Genomic DNA, 18214 nt, shown 5'->3' on the forward strand with positions numbered 1-18214 from the left:
GACCTATCGCAGATTATTCAGAAAGGTCTAAATGAGACCTTTTGAAGTGAATGTTTCTCAGCAGCCTTTGGAGTGGAAAGAGCTCATCATATTCCCCTGCATAACCCCCTAGGGCAGTGCTGGCGAAATTGATTAATTCCCAAGATAGGGATAAGATTCTTCAGGAGAGTCGAAAGTAATCAGAAATAGTCTTTAATGGCGCCAAGATCTACCCGGACTTCTCTAGGGACACTCAACTACAAAGGGCTAGATTTAAAGGGGTTAAAAAAAAAGCTTGCTGAGGCACAATTGCAATATGCATTATTATTCCCCTTTAAAGTACATGTTATCTATAAAGATAAAGCACACTTTTTCTCCAGGAAAATGGTTAGATGAAGAGGGCTTGAAATAAATTATAGGTGGGCGAACCCCATCGATATGACCAATACTATGCTGGATACTGGGAATCTACTATGAAGTTATAATGTGGTCTATTTTGAGGACAGGGGGGGGGGCAGTGGAGGGAGGGGGGTTGGATGGTGTTAGGAGAAATGTTTGAGACCCGGATTAGGAGGTACGGAATCGGGTCATTGGGGGCAAGGGAGGGGGTCCGCTGGGGTATGTATTAAAAGAAATGGAATCTGAGGTCAAAATAATAACATGGAATATTAGAGGGTCCAGCGAGAAAATTAAAAGATGTCAGATATTTGACATTATTAATAAACACCAGCCAGCAATTGTTTCTTTGACTGAGACTCACTTGACAGAAGAAAATGTTAGTAGATTTAGGAAAAACTGGATAGGGGAGGAATACCACTCATTTGGCACTATTTTTTCTAGAGGGGTGTCAGTTCTTATACATAGGAACATTGACTTTAAAGTAGAAAAATATCGTATTGACAAAGAGGGTAACAAAGAGTACAAGGAAAGTGGAGGACCAATATAAAACTTAGCTTTTAATGCAAAATATCCTTAAAAATATTAAATACAAAAATAGATGTGTCAGTTACCAGTGTTCGTGAGGATGATGCCGTATAATGGGTGTAGGCACCGATGATGCAGAGTGGCACTCACAATTTTCTGGGTATATGTGGTTCTGCAGAGGTTATCCCATTGCGGGATGCCGAATGTCATGCAGAAAAGATACCGTCTGTGATAATGTATCGATGCTTAAAGAAGATGTGTGGTGCGGAAACTCCGAGAGAATGAGACAATGGTAAGAAGGGGTGGGGGTGGGGCACTCCAGGGTGTAGAGTGCGGGGTACCCTATAAGACCCTAGTATTAAAGATGAGTGGTCCCTGTCCAACCCTTCGAACCTCGCCACGGAGCCGCAGCCCTAGATGGCTGCCGCCCCGTCTGGAGCCTATCCCTACCAACGACCCTCTGACCCTAATACAGGGGAGGGGGGAGGAGGGGGGGAAGGAGGTGTCCAGAAAAGAGTCTCTTGTGATGCAACAAGTACCCGACCTATCTAGAGGGGAAAGATAGATGTGTCCTCTATTGTGAAAATGGTGGGTATTAATGGCAATAGGCAGGTAAAAAATGTGTAGCTGCAGGGTCACATCTGGTCTTGAGAACCCTACATGTCATGTTTCGCCTCTTCAATTGGGCTCATCAGGGGCAAAAGGAGACCTGGTGGAGAGAGTCACAAAGGAGAAGCTTGTAATAACCTTCCACAGTGAGACTACAAACCTGCATGCTAAAGCATATATAAATATAAGTATTATCTTACCAGAATAACCTGCTTCAAAAGCCTATATAGATGTCTCGGCTGAAGACAGCAAAATGGTGTTAAATAATCTGTGAACAGAGTGCATCAGGAACTTTTAGGGAAAGATGATCCATAATTGTAAACAATAGTAGACAATGTAAACAAATGTAAACAATGTAAACAAAACTAGTGGTGGTTGCAAACAGACAAGTGAAGTCTGTAGTGAGATCAATCTTACCTTGAGATAAATTAGGGCAGTGGCCGGATCAAGAGGGTCCGTTCCAAAGAATGGTTGGCATGGACCATAGGTGCCTGGACTTAGAAACGCCAGATGCTGCGCTTAGCGTCCGGCGTGGTGCCCAAGATGTCAGTGGATGAGGCATAATGGAGCACTGGTGAGTGAGAGGCCCGGCCTTTTATTGAGGGGAAGCGTCATAACCACGCCCCTAAGGGGCGGGATCTGTGTGCCTAGTTTGGGCTACAGAAAGATGGCGCCCAGAGCGGACATGCGCAGTACGGGCGCAGGGGAAAACCGCGACGAAACTGGCGCAGTACGTCGCGGCGTGCGCCCAATTGTGCGCACCGCCACCCCAGGATGCGTCAATTCATGCGCATCATCTCCCCGAGATAGGAGTCCAGGAATATAAGCGGGCAGTAAGGGGCATAGGTAGGTGACCCTTATAAGGCCAGAAATTGGCTGCAGAGAGGACTTAGTGTACAGGTGTCTTGTAAAACAGGATTTAAAAAGATACAATTGAGAACATATTTAGAATCAAAATCAAAGAATAATAGTCACATAGAGTGAGACTGGCACAACCATAAGTCAGCATGTGTAACCCATTGGGAGATAGTGCTAGTATGGGTAGATCTTTTTTGGAGATCGTAATGGGATGGGTACAATTATTGATGTGGACCAAGGTGGATCAAATAAAGCAGGCAAAGCTGAGTTGCTCGTTTAAGCCCGAGGGGGACATAGTTTTAAGGCGGTAAATCCATTGGGTCTCCTTCTGCAGAAGGATACGATCCCAGTCCCCGCCTCTAGGTGGAGGGTCCACTAGGTCAATTCCAATGAAGGTGAGTCCCTTGGTGTCACCGTGGTGTACTTCCATCATGTGTCTCGAAAGGGGTTTATCTCTCCCGTGTCTGATGTCCCCCAGGTGGTCGCCTATTCGACGACGGAATTCCCTGAAGGTTTTACCGATATATTCCTTCCCGCATGTTGCCCGGTAGATGACACCTCTAGAGTGGCAGTTGATGAACCTACGGATGTTGTAGGAAACGCCTGTCACATTGCTGGTAAAGCTACGTGCACTTTGAATTACGTTGCAGGCTATGCAGCCACTGCACCGAAAACATCCTTTGATCTCCCTGCTAAGCCAAGATGTAGGGGCAGCTGGCCGAGTGTAGTGGCTGTGGACTAACCTGTCCCTGATATTCCGACCGCGTCTAAATGTGATACTCGGGGTATCGGGTAAGTGGGAGGTAAGATCAGGGTCCATCCTGAGGATGTGCCAATGTTTTGATAGCACCTCCCTGACGTGATTCGAGGCGCTATCATAGGTGCCTATCAGACGGATAATGGAGTCCTCCTGGGGTTTGACCTTGGGGACCAGGAGACTGGCATGGTTTGTGGTGAGTGCCCGTTGATAGGCTTGGCGCAGAATGTAGTCAGGATATCCGCGGTTGCGGAAGCGGGTCCTTAAGTCATTGGCTTGGTGTTTAAATTCATGTGGAGTTGAGCAGTTCCTACGGATCCTCAGGTATTGCCCAAATGGGATACCCCTTTTAAGAGCTGGGGGATGATGAGATTCCCAGCGCAAAAGGGAGTTTGTGGCAGTGGGCTTACGGAAGATTGTGGTCTGTAGGTCGCCTGATGCTGCTTTCATAATTTGGACGTCAAGAAAGGGGAGACAGGAGGGGTGAATTTCATATGTAAAGCGCAGGCCTATATTATTGTGATTAAGGTCCTGTACCAATTCTACGAATGCCTCCCTACTCCCTTCCCAGACGTCATCAATGTACCTAGCCCAAAGGCTAGCGAACCCAGTGCCGCGTGCCTGAGCGTCGTCGTTAAAGACGCATGTGTGTTCCCACCAGCCCAGGAACAAGTTGGCATAGCTGGGGGCGCAAGCGCTCCCCATAGCTGTGCCCCTGAGCTGGTGGAACAAACGACTATTAAAGATGAAGAAATTATGCGTCAACGAGAACTCAAGTAATTGTAAAACAAACTCATTATGCATCTGGAACTGTGTCCCCCTGCGTCACCCCCGAGACGGAGATCTCGACCGACACTGATATCTCAGATAGTGATTCAGGTATTAATCCCAAGGGACATAAAGGCAGGGGAAGGGGTCGAGGTAGTCGCGGTAGAGGCTATTCGCAAAGACAAGAGAGAGGGCCAACCGGAACCCAAATATGCGCTGGGCCAGCTCAAACTGTGTCCTCCACAGGTGTCTTGCCTCCCTCCTCTTCCTCATCCTCAACTTTTTTAGCCCAGGGTCCGGTCTACCCCCTTCGAAACCGCAATCAGAGGGGCAGACCGAAGAATCCCTAATTGTCAATCTCTCCACTAGATCACTCACCTCACACGAACTTTCGATTCTTAGAAAGGGTCTGTCATTTGTACCAGTCAATAAATTTGACCCGTTCTGTTGGCACAAGGACATTCATTTATTTCTACGCAAATTGCGATGGCGAAAATACTTTGCGGTAAAGGATAGAAAAGAGAGTCGTGAACTACAAATTCCAGTGGACATCCTACCTGATGTCAGACTCCTGTATGATCTAGCAGAACCCAACCCCAATGCAGAGGGCTTGGGTCCCTTTACATCTCTACAGAACAAAAGCACCAAATTCCCGCCACTGAGCGATGTTAACAGCATTGACGTGTTTGCTAAACTGGTCCTAGATGATCTAGAAAGGATCGATGTCAGCACTACTCACTTTAACTGCAATAAGGATGAACTAGCAGCTTTATCGTCATTAGAACGGGACTCCTCGATCTCGATAAAACCGTCGGACAAAGGCGGCAACATTGTGGTAATGCAGACGGAGGATTACCAAGAGATGTGCGACGCCCTACTTAGAGACAAGAAGAGTTATGCCATCCTTTCAGCAGACCCAACAGAACGTTACCTCAAGGAACTAAGGGACATCTTGAACCTAGCACTTGATAAGAAACTTATCTCCAAAGATGAGTTTTCATTTCTCCTTCCCAAAAACCCCAGGATCGCAACATTCTATGGGTTACCCAAAATCCATAAGGGCACATCTCCCCTTAAGGGCCGACCCATAGTTTCAGGGGTCCAATCCTTGTGTGACCACCTAGGGGTTTATATTGACAAAATTTTGGCCCCGTTTGTCACTGCACTCCCCTCCTATACTCACGATACCACTGACCTTCTAAGGAGAATTGATGGCCTTAATATTTCTCCTCACTGTCTTCTCACCAGTATTGATGTAGAAGCATTGTACACCTCAATTCCGCACGAACTTGGCCTCAAGGCCGTCAAATTCTTTTTGGACGGCAGGGGGACACAGTTCCAGATGCATAATGAGTTTGTTTTACAATTACTTGAGTTCTCGTTGACGCATAATTTCTTCATCTTTAATAGTCGTTTGTTCCACCAGCTCAGGGGCACAGCTATGGGGAGCGCTTGCGCCCCCAGCTATGCCAACTTGTTCCTGGGCTGGTGGGAACACACATGCGTCTTTAATGACGACGCTCAGGCACGCGGCATTGGGTTCGCTAGCCTTTGGGCTAGGTACATTGATGACGTCTTTATCATCTGGGAAGGGAGTAGGGAGGCATTCGTAGAATTGGTACAGGACCTTAATCACAATAATATAGGCCTGCGCTTTACATATGAAATTCACCCCTCCTGTCTCCCCTTTCTTGACGTCCAAATTATGAAAGCAGCATCAGGCGACCTACAGACCACAATCTTCCGTAAGCCCACTGCCACAAACTCCCTTTTGCGCTGGGAATCTCATCATCCCCCAGCTCTTAAAAGGGGTATCCCATTTGGGCAATACCTGAGGATCCGTAGGAACTGCTCAACTCCACATGAATTTAAACACCAAGCCAATGACTTAAGGACCCGCTTCCGCAACCGCGGATATCCTGACTACATTCTGCGCCAAGCCTATCAACGGGCACTCACCACAAACCGTGCCAGTCTCCTGGTCCCCAAGGTCAAACCCCAGGAGGACTCCATTATCCGTCTGATAGGCACCTATGATAGCGCCTCGAATCACGTCAGGGAGGTGCTATCAAAACATTGGCACATCCTCAGGATGGACCCTGATCTTACCTCCCACTTACCCGATACCCCGAGTATCACATTTAGACGCGGTCGGAATATCAGGGACAGGTTAGTCCACAGCCACTACACTCGGCCAGCTGCCCCTACATCTTGGCTTAGCAGGGAGATCAAAGGATGTTTTCGGTGCAGTGGCTGCATAGCCTGCAACGTAATTCAAAGTGCACGTAGCTTTACCAGCAATGTGACAGGCGTTTCCTACAACATCCGTAGGTTCATCAACTGCCACTCTAGAGGTGTCATCTACCGGGCAACATGCGGGAAGGAATATATCGGTAAAACCTTCAGGGAATTCCGTCGTCGAATAGGCGACCACCTGGGGGACATCAGACACGGGAGAGATAAACCCCTTTCGAGACACATGATGGAAGTACACCACGGTGACACCAAGGGACTCACCTTCATTGGAATTGACCTAGTGGACCCTCCACCTAGAGGCGGGGACTGGGATCGTATCCTTCTGCAGAAGGAGACCCAATGGATTTACCGCCTTAAAACTATGTCCCCCTCGGGCTTAAACGAGCAACTCAGCTTTGCCTGCTTTATTTGATCCACCTTGGTCCACATCAATAATTGTACCCATCCCATTACGATCTCCAAAAAAGATCTACCCATACTAGCACTATCTCCCAATGGGTTACACATGCTGACTTATGGTTGTGCCAGTCTCACTCTATGTGACTATTATTCTTTGATTTTGATTCTAAATATGTTCTCAATTGTATCTTTTTAAATCCTGTTTTACAAGACACCTGTACACTAAGTCCTCTCTTTAGCCAATTTCTGGCCTTATAAGGGTCACCTACCTGTGCCCCTTACTGCCCGCTTATATTCCTGGACTCCTATCTCGGGGAGATGATGCGCATGAATTGACGCATCCTGGGGTGGCGGTGCGCACAATTGGGCGCACGCCGCGACGTACTGCGCCAGTTTCGTCGCGGTTTTCCCCTGCGCCCGTACTGCGCATGTCCGCTCTGGGCGCCATCTTTCTGTAGCCCAAACTAGGCACACAGATCCCGCCCCTTAGGGGCGTGGTTATGACGCTTCCCCTCAATAAAAGACCGGGCCTCTCACTCACCAGTGCTCCATTATGCCTCATGTGTTCCACTGACATCTTGGGCACCACGCCGGACGCTAAGCGCAGCATCTGGCGTTTCTAAGTCCAGGCACCTATGGTCCATGCCAACCATTCTTTGGAACGGACCCTCTTGATCCGGCCACTGCCCTAATTTATCTCAAGGTAAGATTGATCTCACTACAGACTTCACTTGTCTGTTTGCAACCACCACTAGTTTTGTTTACATTGTTTACATTTGTTTACATTGTCTACTATTGTTTACAATTATGGATCATCTTTCCCTAAAAGTTCCTGATGCACTCTGTTCACAGATTATTTAACACCATTTTGCTGTCTTCAGCCGAGACATCTATATAGGCTTTTGAAGCAGGTTATTCTGGTAAGATAATACTTATATTTATATATGCTTTAGCATGCAGGTTTGTAGTCTCACTGTGGAAGGTTATTACAAGCTTCTCCTTTGTGACTCTCTCCACCAGGTCTCCTTTTGCCCCTGATGAGCCCAATTGAAGAGGCGAAACATGACATGTAGGGTTCTCAAGACCAGATGTGACCCTGCAGCTACACATTTTTTACCTGCCTATTGCCATTAATACCCACCATTTTCACAATAGAGGACACATCTATCTTTCCCCTCTAGATAGGTCGGGTACTTGTTGCATCACAAGAGACTCTTTTCTGGACACCTCCTTCCCCCCCTCCTCCCCCCTCCCCTGTATTAGGGTCAGAGGGCCGTTGGTAGGGATAGGCTCCAGACGGGGCGGCAGCCATCTAGGGCTGCGGCTCCGTGGCGAGGTTCGAAGGGTTGGACAGGGACCACTCATCTTTAATACTAGGGTCTTATAGGGTACCCCGCACTCTACACCCTGGAGTGCCCCACCCCCACCCCTTCTTACCATTGTCTCATTCTCTCGGAGTTTCCGCACCACACATCTTCTTTAAGCATCGATACATTATCACAGACGGTATCTTTTCTGCATGACATTCGGCATCCCGCAATGGGATAACCTCTGCAGAACCACATATACCCAGAAAATTGTGAGTGCCACGCATCATCGGTGCCTACACCCATTATACGGCATCATCCTCACGAACACTGCTAACTGACACATCTATTTTTGTATTTAATATTTTTAAGGATATTTTGCATTAAAAGCTAAGTTTTATATTGGTCCTCCACTTTCCTTGTACTCTTTGTTATACCTACCAAGTGGGGTTTAGGAGGGGGTATACACCACCCTCCTTTTCGTATGTATTTTCTCTGACAAAGAGGGTAGGTTCATTTTCCTACATGGCATTTTGAAAGGAAGTAAAATCACTTTGGCATTTATCTATTTACCCCCACCAGCATCTCTGGAGGTGATCCACTCCTTGTTGAGGTTTCTCGAAACCATCGACGAGGCCCCTTTGATGATAATTCAACTTGGTGATGGATGAGTATAAAGATCGATTCAATGTGTCCCACAGGTTGCAAACTTCTTTAAATAAAAGGAGTAAGCTCGGTCATTTATGTGAAAGTTTGGGATGGGTGGACATGTGGCGTTCACTCTATGGAAATAAAAGAGCATATTCATGTATGAGTAAGACATTCAAATCACTATCCAGAATTGATCTCTGTTTAGTGAATAGAGAATTTTTTAGGTTAATTAGGAAAATGGCATATGAAGATATTGTGGTCTCTGACCACGCTCCAGTTATGATCATTCTCAAAAACCAAGAAAGGGGGTATAGTCGGTTTAAACTCAACCCATATTGGATCACGATTTTGGAGCCTAAATTTGATATGGCTGGGGAAATGGAGTGGTTTTGGAATAGAAACCTGGGAACATCTGACTTGTTAATGGTGTGGGACGCCTTTAAATTACACATAAAAGGAATATACTCTAAACACATCAAACAAGCAAAACTCCTATAGTTTTGCTCCTAGAAGAGCAAAAGTTGAAGGAGGAATTGCGGAAAGCAGAGCAGGAATTATTGGAGTCTCCATCGGAGAATGCTAGGGGGAAAGCAATTAATTGCAGGGAAGCTCTTAGTAATTTTTTAACACAGAAAGTGCAACATAAGGTTTTCTTTAGGGACCAAAAGTAATTTATAGAACAGGGGAAATCTGGTAAAACTTTTGCCAGGATGGTACAGAACAACAGGAATAACAATGTAATAGCGGCACTTAGGGACAAGGAAGGGAAAGTAAACAGGGAACCATCTGAAATTTTAAAGATCCTTAGCACTTTTTATGGAGAATTATATCAATCCAAAACCCCAGCAACGAATGGGGGAACTAAGAAATACTTGAGTAACATACAGGGTCCCAGGATCACTCAGGAGGATAGGGAAAAATTGGATGCTCCAATTTCCTCGGAAGAAATAAAGATGGCTCTGTTCTCCTTTGGGAAAGATACCTCCCCAGGTTCAGGTGGTATTCCATTTGCTCTTTATAAGAAATATCACAGTGCCCTACTTCCTAAGTTGGAGATGGTCTTCAGAGAAATATTAAAAAGAGGGACTGACTCTGGCTCAATGGCTGAGGCAGGCATTGTAATGATACCAAAAACAGGGAAAGGATCCTCTGGATGCAACCCCTTACAGCCCGATCTCACTGCGATGAGATTGCAATGGGTGATTAAAGATATCATACATCAAGACCAAAAAGTGTTTATCCCTGGCAGATGTATGGGAGACTGTATCCAGAGGATGTACTCAGTCATTGAGATGGGGGAGGGGGCGCACCACTCCATCCTGTCATTGGATGCTGTTAAGGCCTTTGATAGGGTGGAGTGGGGCTTCCTCTGGGAAACCCTTGAAAGGTTTGGAGTGGGAAAAGCGTTCATCAAATATATAAACTGTATATATAGTGCTCCAGTAGCCAGGGTGAGAGCAATAGGGAGAGAATCGGAGGTTTTTCCCCTATCATGTGGGACTAGACAGGGGTGCCCCCTTTCCCCCCTCCTTTTCGCCATCTACATAGAACCCTTGGCCATCAAGATCAGAAGTGAGGAGGGTATACAGGCGGGTGGATGTGGGGACCCCAAAGACAAAATCTGTCTATACGCGGATGATCTGGTCTTATATGTAAGGAATTCTCCAACTTCGATCCCAAGGGCCATACAGGTAGTGGAGGAATTTGGCAGTTTATCGGGGCTCAAAATTAATTGGAGCAAATCCGTTTTACCTTTGGATCAGGGAACCAAAGAATGGGAACTGTGATATTTTGTGTGAGGAAAAAATCTGATATTTGGGGATTGAAGTCTCCGGGAATATTTCGGCATTTTATAAGCTGAACCTGCAACCATTGATTGGATTGGTAAGGGGAAAAATTAACTGTTGGAGTAAACTACCACTCTCCCAGGCACATAGAATTGGGATTGTAAAGACGATTTTGCTGCCCCAATTTCTGTACACCTTGTCATCATAACCTGTATGGATAGAGGAACCCTATTTTAAGTTGATGGAATCCATCTTGAACGAATTAATCTGGGGCCGAAGAAAAGTGAGAATGAAAATGCAGTTTTTGTATAGCCCAGTAGGAGAAGGAGGGTTGGGGATCCCCTTTTTTAGAGGATATTTTCTGGCCTCACAAATTGCGCTCTTAGCAAAATGGAAAGAAACACACTGGCTTAATAAGCTGGTGTTTAGCTCGGAGGGTAAGGTGAGATCTATTTTTGAATTTCTGGAAAGCTACCTGGGGAAGGAAGAACCGTTTAATAAATGGGCATTATGTAATGCAATAACCAAAGCTTGGAAAGTATTTTAAAAAATCCTAAACATTACAGATTTTATTGAAGAGTCTCCCATCTGGTTCAATGAGAACCTAGGGGAAACCGATAAAGTACCGGACAGGATATTTCGGGGGAAATTAGGAGTGAGATATGTAGCACAAGTATGGAAGGATAATAAGATTAAACTATTTAGTTCACTACAAGAGATATATGGGATAAGAGAGAGTGACTGGATACGATATTTTCAACTGTCACATGCACTAAAAGGGGATGCACATAAGAAAAAAAAATATATATAGAAACACACACTGGTTTAAATTTGGTGATGATGGGAGGGACAAATCGGAAATTGGTTTCAAAGTTATATCGACACATGGTGGTTGGTATGGCACAATTGGAGGGAAGTAAAGCAAAAATTAAATGGGAAAGAATGATTGGCCCTATTGGGGAGGTAAATTGGGGTAGGATTCAGCAGAACACAAAAAAAGGGTCAATAAATGCTAATCACAGGATAGTACACTTTGAGATGGTTCATCAAATATATTACACTCCACAAAGCCTGTCCAAAATGGGGGTTAAGTCGAACTCCAGATGCTGGAAGTGTAAAATTTTGGATGCAGACTTCTATGATTTGATTTGGGGATGTCAACTAGTTTGGGAATTTTGGGAAAAGGTATTTGGAAAAATTTGTAATGTTTTGGAGAGTAAGTTAAATATGTCACTTCAAACGGCCATACTAGGACTAATAGATAGTCAAGACATAGAAAGAAAACATGGTAGATTGATTCTCAGATTCATGAATCTGGCTAGTGTTTGTTTGGCGCGCAACTGGGGATCAAAAAACCCCCCTACATTGGAGGCATGGTATAACCTCTCACTTTTGATTAAAAACTACGAAAGAAATATGCTCAGGAAAAATGGAGCTCCAGAGAAATGGGAAAGAATTTGGGCCGGAAATTATATATATATATATATATTTTTTTTCCCTCCGCGGACCAACGAAGGGTGGGGGGGGGGGGGGGGGGAATGGTGTTTGAATTAGAGAACAGGCAAATTGAGTTACACTGTTATTTGTACCAAGATACTATTATACCAAGATGGTGTGCCGATTTGGATGATACATGTGGGAAACAATCTGGATTGGATTTGAGTACATGGTATGTAGTTCCGTCTGATGATGAATTTCTCTGGCATACAGTAATTTATCTAGGACAACTATAGAGCCGCCTTTGTCAATGGCTCTAATGACAATGTTGGAATTTTTTGTAAATATTTTAGGGCAAGTTGTTGACCCTCGGATAAATTAGAAGAAAAAGGCATGTGCTTGGATTCATCAGCAAGGTGCACAAGGTCATTATTGACCATCATTTGAAAATTATCCATAAAAGTTTTACGTGCGATCATGGGATAAAAATGAGCATTTGATTTGGTAATGTTTTTGGAAGTGTGTAAAATAGAATTTTCAGGGGTAAAATTCTCTGCTTGTAATGATGCTAGTTGGAATGTAGTAAACTGATCAAAAAACTTATTTTGTAGAGGAAAGGATATAGACCCCATAGAATTGGTATACAATATCGGTAATGACATAATTTCTGGATGCTCTTCAGCAAGGAAAAAGTGCCTCTTTACAGTAATGAGGCGAATGAACATATTAACGTCCCTGATGGTGTTACAAAATGGAATGTAGGGACAAAATTCAGACCTCTAGATAACAAAAGTTGTTTTTGAAAAGAATGGTAGCAGATAAATTAAGCACGGTGTGCAAAGTTGTAGTTGTTGGAGATTTTTTTTTGGTCTGTCTCTTTGTATATCTTTTCTTATTTGTGTTTCTATCCTCCTCTTCGGTTGGTCTTGGTCCTGATGGGTACGTGTGGCATTCTATTGTGTGAGAAAATCATTGCCATATGGTGTAGTCGGTAGCTTAATTAAATTGAGACTAGAGATGGGCGAATCTATTCTAACAATTCTAAGTTCGTTTAGAATTTCAGGAAAACTTTGATTCGTCACGAATCCCAAGATTACAGTGATTTGTGGGAACGAATTTAAATTTTTTTTTTTAATTTTAACTTTTTTTTAGCCCCTTTATTAGCAAAATGGCGAGCACAACGTGTTACATGGGCCAGAGAGCTCTGGGAAGAAGAAAGGAACATGGCGGTAGTGTTCCTCACTGTATGGGGTAGTGTTCCTCACTGTATGGCGGTAGTGTTCCTCACTGTATGGAGGTAGTGTTCCTCACTGTATGGCGGTAGTGTCCCTCACTGTATGGCGGTAGTGTCCCTCACTCTATGGCGGTAGTGCTCCTCACTGTATGGCGGTAGTGTTCCTCACTGTACGGTGGTAGTGTTCCTCACTGTACGGTGGTAGTGTTCCTCACTGTATGGGGGTAGTGTTCCTCACTGTATGAGGGTAGTGTTCCTCACTGTATGGGGGTAGTATTCCTCACTGTATGGGGGTAGTGTTCCTCACTGGATGGGGGTAGTGTTCCTCACTGGATGGGGGTAGTGTTCCTCACTGTACGGCGGTAGTGTTCCTCACTGTACGGGGGTAGTGTTCCTCACTGTATGGCGGTAGTGTTCCTCACTGTATGGCGGTGGTGTTCCTCACTATATGAGGGTAGTGTTCCTCACTGTATGGGGGTAGTGTTCCTCACTGTATGGGGGTAGTGTTCCTCACTGTATGGCGGTAGTGTTTCTCACTGTATGGCGGTAGTGTTCCTCACTGTATGGGGGTAGTGTTCCTCACTGTATGGGGGTAGTATTCCTCACTGGATGGGGGTAGTGTTCCTCACTGGATGGGGGTAGTGTTCCTCACTGGATGGGGGTAGTGTTCCTCACTGTACGGCAGTAGTGTTCCTCACTGTACGGGGGTAGTGTTCCTCACTTTATGGCGGTAGTGTTCCTCACTGTATGGGGGTAGTGTTCCACACTGTATGGCGGTAGTGTTCCTGACTGTATGGCGGTAGTGTTCCTCACTGTATGGCGGTGGTGTTCCTCACTGTATGAGGGTAGTGTTCCTCACTGTATGGGGGTAGTGTTCCTCACTGTATGGGGGTAGTATTCCTCACTGTATGGCGGTAGTGTTTCTCACTGTATGGCGTTAGTGTTCCTCACTGTATGGGGGTAGTGTTCCTCACTGTATGGGGGTAGTGTTCCTCAATGTATGGCGGTAGTGTTCCTCACTGTATGGCGGTAGTGTCCCTCAGTGTATGGCAGTAGTGTTCCTCACTGTATGGCAGTAGTGTTCCTCACTGTATGGGGGTAATGTTCCTCACTGTATGGGGGTAGTGTTCCTCACTGTATGGCGGTAGTGTTCCTCACTGTATGGGGATAGTGTTCCTCACTGTATGGCGCTGGTGTTCCTCACTGTGGGGCGGAAGTGTTCCTCACTGTATGGGGGTAGTGTTCCTCACTGTATGGGGGAAGTGTTCCTCATTGTATGACGCTAGTGTTCCTCACTGTATGGCGGTAGGGATACCAAATTCATATAGTTTTTATAAGGTTTTCATACAGAAACAGAGCCAATCACAAGCCAGGAGACTCTGCACTCCACCCAGCATGACGTTGTCTGGATGCCGTTAGGGATAGAGCTGCTGCTGGTTAGCGATAGCGTTAGGGTATTCTATTAAATTACTGTTAGGCAGAAGTGATTCTACAAGAACCCAACAGCCCTTGTTAGGGCTACATTAGCGTTTTTCAAAAGTTAAAGTGACAGTCACAGCACAAAATCCTTTTGTGTGCTGTCAGTGTTGGTTAGAAACTAGCCATAGCAATCATTTTCTGAGGTTGCTGTCTGATTTCTTCTGCACGTTTTGTTCTATAAAACCAGAAAAAAAAAAAATTGGCAAAAAAATTTACGGTTTATATTTCTCTTTTGTCTATAAAATAGACTTTAATTTGGAAAATGTTGAACCCGAGGGCTAAGGGTAGAGGACGAGAGGGTGGGCATCCAATTACTGCAGGGGTCAGAGGCCGTGGTCCTGGGCGGGGTGAGACACTACCTGTTGATGAGGGAGCAGGGGAACGCCGCAGAGCTACACTCCCTAGCTTCATGTCTCAACTTTCTGGGATTCGTGGTAGAGCACTGTTGAGGCCACAGCAGTACGAACAGGTGATGTTGTGGATTGCGGACAATGTTTCAAGCCATTTGTCCACCAGTCAGTCTTCCACGCAGACCACCCAAGTGAGCACTCCTCTAGCTCCTCCACCTCCACCTCCTTCCACCTCCCAGGAAAATTTGGAATTGATCCGGGATACTCTGAGGAACTGTTTTCTGGACCCTTCCCAGAGTCACAAACCACTTCTCAGGTTGCTGCTGAGCTGCTGAGGTGTCGGACAATTAGGAGACATGGTTGTGGTGACAGTGGTGAAGTTGTTGTCAGGGCAGGAAGTCCGAGGGGGGAGCAGACTGAGGGATCGGAGGATGATGAGGTGACAGACCCAAGCTGGGTTGATAGGCCAGGTGAAGACAGTGCTTCTGAGATGGAGGCAAGTCCTATATCAGAAAAGGTTGGATGAGGCAGTGGTGGGGCCAGACGGAGAGGCAGGGCCAGAGCTGGTGCATCAGCGCCAAATGTTTCACGTAGTGAAGCTCCCGTGGCGAGGGCTAGATTTTCTGACGTCTGGAGGTTCTTTAAAGAAACAGCGGATGACCGACGGACTGTGGTGTGCAACCTGTGCCACACCAGGATCAGCTGGGGTTCCACCACTACTATCTTAACCACCACCAGTATGCGCAGGCATATGAGTGCTAAACACCCCACTCAATGGAATCAAGGCCGTTCACCTCCGGCCAGGCCCACCACTGCTCCTTCCCCTGTGTCATTTGCTGCCGCTGCTAGTCAGCCCCCTGGCACAAACACCTCCCGCTCGAAAACCACACCTTCGTCTCCATGATCCTCCACAGCGTCCACCAATGTCTCCATGCGCAGTGTTCAGCTGTCCATACCCCAGACGCTGGAGCGCGAGAGGAAAAACAGTTCCACCCACCCACACACCCAAGCCCTCAACGTGCACATCTCCAAATTAGCCTGGAAATGCTGCCCTACAGGCTGGTAGAGACTGAGGCCTTTCGCAACCTCATGGCAGCGGGTGCCCCTCGGTATTCGGTCCCAAGCCGCCACTGCTTTTCCCGATGTGCCGTCCCAGCCCTGCACCAGCACGTGTCAGACAACATCATCCGTGCCATGACCAACCTCGGTTCTGACAAGGTCCACCTAACCAGGGACACGTGGACAAGTGCTGCCGGGCAGGGCCACTATGTATCACTGACTGCACATTGGGTTAACTTGGTGGAGGCTGGCACCGAGTCTGACCTTGGGGCCGCTCATATACTGCCGATGCCGAGGATTGTGGGGCCTACCTCGGTCACGGTCTCTCAGGCCTACTATGCTTCCTCCTCCTCCCACCCGCCTCCAACTGCCCGCTCACCGACTGTTGTGCGACATGCCCACGAGATGGAATTCCACATTAACCATGTTATCCAGAGTATGTTGAGAAAATTGTTGACGTACCGTGTTAGCCAGGAAAAATCAAAAATCTGATGTAAATACTTTTGTGTAAAAACTACAAAAGTGCTTAAGGAATGATACCTTTATTGGCTAACCAGAAAAATTATATTTGGTGCAAGCTTTCAGGGCACACAGGCCCCTTCTTCAGGCATGGATACAAATGAAGCACTGAGAGAAAAACACAATATTTGAGGGATGTTACAACAAAATAATTAGTACATATGGTGAGACTCAATTAAGATAAGCTGGGGCAATAAAACTAGCGGTTATGTTACACAGAGAAGGGTGATAGGCAGTGGGTGGGGGGCTAGGATGGCAGGGGTCTGGAGTTAGTCTCTTGTGGGGATTGAAGCGAGTCCATGTAATGGGCCATAAACCCAGGTGCAATATTGAGGCCTTGTGTCAGTGACTGGAAGGTCATCATCAGTTTGAACTCCCAGGTTTTCCTTTCTCTGTTGTCCTTAAAGTCACCTTTTAGTATTAGGACCTTTAAATCCTCCACGCTGTGGCCTGGTCCAGAAACGTGTTTTCCCACAGGTGTGTCCATCCCCTCACTTATGGTGTGTCTGTGAGAATTCATCCTGCTCTGAAGTATTTGTTGGGTCTCCCCAATGTATATATTATTTGTGTGACACCTCATGCACAGTATCATGTACACAACATTGGAGGATCTACAGGAGAATGTGCCTGAGATTTTATACTCCTGTTGTGTGTTAGGGATGTGGACTATGCTTGATGATAGAACATGGGCACAAGTCTTGCATCTTTTGTTATGGCAGGGAAAAGTGCCCGTCTGTGTTGGTGGTGAGAGGGCACTTCTTACCAGGAGATTCCTCATGTTTGGTGGCTGTTTGTAAGCAAGGAGGGGTAGGTCCGGGAATATGTCCTTTAGCCTGTTGTCCTTATGAAGAATGGCTTGGAGATCTTCTGCAATTTTCTTTAAAATCTTCATTTGTGGGTTGTACATGACCACCAGGGGCACTCTGCACTTGTCCTCTTTATGTTGGTATTCCAGCAGGCTGCTCCTTGGAATCCTTCTAGCTCTGTGGATCTGTCTATCTATAACTAGGGGGTGATACCCCTGTTGTAAGAATGTTCTTCTTAGTGATAGAAGGTATTGTTCTCTATCCTCACTCTCTGAGCAGATCCGGATGTATCTCAGAGCTCGGCTGTAGACAATAGATTTCTTGATATGTTTTGGATGAAAACTGTTCCACTTTAGGTACGCTGGACGACCTGTAGGTTTTTGATAAATTGTAGTTTGTATGCTGTTGTCCTTAATGTATATGGTTGTATCCAGGAAATGTACCTTAGATTTTGAGTAGTCCAGGGAGAGTTTTATGGTAGGATGAAATTTGTTATAACTTCTGTGGAAAGACAACAGTTCATCCTCCGATCCTGACCAGATAATAAGCACGTCATCAATATAGTGAAAGTATGTTAGAGGTTGAGTGGCGCATGTTGTAAGAAACTCCTCCTCTAGTTTTGCCATGAACAGGTTGGCATACTGTGGTGACATTCTGCTCCCCATGGCACTTCCCATACACTGCAAGTAAATGTCCTCACCAAAGGAGAAATAATTGTGATGCAGTACAAACCTGATGAGCTGTAGGACAGGTTCTGTGGCCATGTTGTTCTTTTGCAGAAAGTATTTACAAGCAGCTATACCATCTTCATGTGGGATGTTGGAATAGAGGGATACAACATCCATAGTTGCCAATATTGTGCCATCTGGTAGTGGACCCAGGTTGGAAAGTTTACGGAGGATGACGGCGGTGTCTTGGACATAGCTAGGCGTCTCCTTCACTAAAGGTTTTAAAATGGTCTCCACCCAGCCAGAGATACCTTCAGTTAGGATTCCAACACCAGAAATGATTGGTCTCCCTGGATTGCCATCTTTA

At 45.9% G+C, this 18214-nt stretch overlaps 2 long non-coding RNA genes across 2 annotated transcripts; one reads left to right on the top strand and one right to left on the bottom strand.

Moving 5' to 3' along the window:
• Positions 1-1417: 1417 nt before the first annotated feature.
• LOC140077661 (uncharacterized) lies at positions 1418-2042 on the bottom strand. The gene is made up of 3 exons (XR_011849808.1): positions 1930-2042; positions 1713-1780; positions 1418-1612 (listed from the first exon to the last, which is right to left on the bottom strand). It is a non-coding gene; the product is annotated as an uncharacterized lncRNA (long non-coding RNA).
• A 5066-nt stretch (positions 2043-7108) lies between these two features.
• On the top strand, positions 7109-8114 carry LOC140077268 (uncharacterized). The gene is made up of 3 exons (XR_011849746.1): positions 7109-7253; positions 7403-7470; positions 7571-8114. It is a non-coding gene; the product is annotated as an uncharacterized lncRNA (long non-coding RNA).
• Positions 8115-18214: the final 10100 nt, after the last annotated feature.

This window comes from Engystomops pustulosus, chromosome 9 (assembly GCF_040894005.1).
Source record: "Engystomops pustulosus chromosome 9, aEngPut4.maternal, whole genome shotgun sequence".
NCBI classification, from domain to species: domain Eukaryota; kingdom Metazoa; phylum Chordata; class Amphibia; order Anura; family Leptodactylidae; genus Engystomops; species Engystomops pustulosus.